Below are 2,762 nucleotides of genomic sequence, written 5' to 3'. Positions count from 1 at the left end.
TGGTACGAACCAATTTGGGTTGCCACTCTCTGTGGGAGTATAAATAGATTCAAAAGGTCATTCACATTGCGTCTTTTTTGCTGTTATGCAAAATAGAACAACTTCCTTTTTTGAACTTATCTTTAACTTTGTCAAAAAGTTTGTCAACCCCAAAGTGTTCATTTGTGATCGCTGTAAAAGTCAAACTTCTGCACTCAAAAAAGTGTTCACCAATATAGATATTGTGTATTGTGTCAGACACATCAAGAGAAACTTGATAACTGCTTTTGGTAGAAATCATCCAATTGTTGGTCTTTTCAAGAAAGTAATTATACGTCATCAAGGAAACGAAGAAAACTTTTTGAACTATTTAACAGAACTTATCTTTGAGAACAGTGATATTCCAATCGAAAAACACATTAAAGAAAAAGAAAAGGTCGAAGGAAATTATATTATGGACACGGTAACTCAACTTATTGAAACTATAATTGAACTGAATGACAACTCCAATACTACTATTCCACTAAATCCAGAATGATCAAGGATTTGTTGGCATGCGCGGAGTCGTGGCTACCAAGTATTACTCTAACAAAAACAAAAAATTCAACATCAAATGGGATCGAGGGGTTCTTCGGATGGCTGAAAAGAAGAATTGAACACAAACAACCACGACTCGACGAGATAGTTAGCATTGTTTTAAGTTGTTCTAAAGATCTAGAATCAAGATCCAGTCTTGGGGATCTTCAAAAAATAGACGTAGAACTGTTAATTCAGTTTTTCAATGAAGATGTTATTAGAAAGATGACATCAGTTACAATAAAAAGAGTCTTAAATGTTATTGATGCAACTAAATCGAAATATGTGATGGATTATTACGATTCACTACCTCACGTGACAAATTTCAACGGATGTTCATTCTCTGTATATTTCACATCTGGTTTCCCTTGTACTCATATTGTTAGCCTTTATATTAACTCCATGAAAAAAATTCCTATTGAACTTTTTAAACCAAATTGTACAAAACTTTTCAATGAAATTTCAACACACGTTTCAATTGTTGTTGAACCCAAACAACTTGAAATAGTCGGGTTTAATGATTACATTATGTTGTTGGAGAAATACTATCCAAATGTTAAATCAAACCCACACATTGTTGAAAGCGTCGTATAATTATTCGAGGGAGAAAAGTTACAAATAGAAGAAAGAAGTGGACGTGAAGAGATCAAAAATATTTATCGTGTTTCTGTTACAAAAACGTGTGAATCTGTTGTTGACTTTGGTTGTGAAAAAGTAACAGTAACAGAAAGCTTTGTAATTGAAGGCCTTACCGACCCCCAAAAGATTAGTCAAATAAGACAAATAAAGCCATCAACCGTAGTTGAATATAAAGAAGGCATGAAAAAGCCACATAACAAATGTGTCGGAATATCCAAAAAACATCGATATTGCTTCGTTTGTAAACAACCAGGTCATTACGCCAAAACGTGTCCAAAAAGAATCGAACCAAGACCTTAAATGATCGTATGTTGACATTTTATTTGACAAGATGATCTATATATTTTAATCAAAATAAGTATTGTAACATAGTTAAAACTATATCTATAATAATTGATATTAATATGACGTATAGGGCAATAAAAAACTGCTTCCGTCTTATTAACCATTTTTTGTTTGTTATTAGTTCAAAATAATAAAATTGTAATTACATGTATAATACAAATTATTATTTCAGACAGAAAAGTTTCCACAAGACATTATCAGTCTTCATGGTAAACAATATATTACATTTTATTATATTTATATTATTAAAATCTATAAAGTCAAGTGGAAGTTGTCAAAAAGACAGAAAAGGTTTTACCCACTGTAGTAATGTTTTAACAAGACGTTATTATAGTAAAAAAACAAATAACTTGAAAAGTGGTTTAAACGTATTTAAGACAAGTCTTTTATCTTCAAAATGAGTGTCATTATTCACGTTTTGAATTGAATGTTTATATTTTTGTTTAAAGATAATTCAATTGACAAAATATTGTTCTTAAACATGTTTTTTGATAAACAACACGTGTCACGATCAAACTGAGTGTGTTGTATTTCTTTTTAATTGAAATTTTGTTGTGTGAATGTTCTAATCCTTTAAACATGTCGTATTTACCTTGGTATAGTTAGTTAATAAACAGTTCAATAAAAAATATTTATTATATTATAGTTTATTGTAAAATAAAATCGTAAAAACTAATTATTCTATTTACATACAGTTAGACAAGTTTGCCTTAAATGGAATAGTTTGACTTAAATGGTTCACGTTAATGGTTTAAAAACCAATTATTATAGTAAATAGTGGGTTAAACCAGAAAAAAATATAATGGTTAAATAAAATAATATTTAAATTATTATTAATTCTATTGTTTTCTGTTACAGTTGATCTTGAAAAATAAAACCAAAACACATGTTAAGTATTGTTTTGTATATTTCAATGTGTTTTTCTCGTTGAGTTCAAACACGTCAAAACATGTGCCGCCTCATTCGGAAACGTTTGTATTACTTTATATTTATTTTAATATGATAAATCAGCAGTATCTCCTATCGCGATGGAAGAATACCGCTTTTAACTTAACCAAATAATAATATCCATAAAAACGAATTCAACGCAAGGAAAAACTGCCAAACCTCCCAAGAGTGGGATTTATTAAGAATCATCGCTTGATTTTGGCCAATAAAAAGTGGACCCACTCTTTAAAGAGCATGTCTATCTTGTTTTTGGTTTGTTCTTAAGAAATGCTCAA

The sequence above is a fragment of the Entamoeba invadens genome (genome assembly GCF_000330505.1).
Source record: "Entamoeba invadens IP1 unplaced genomic scaffold scaff_1105074726079, whole genome shotgun sequence".
Lineage (NCBI taxonomy): Eukaryota > Evosea > Mastigamoebida > Endamoebidae > Entamoeba > Entamoeba invadens.
Note: the sequence above shows the minus strand (reverse complement) of the source record.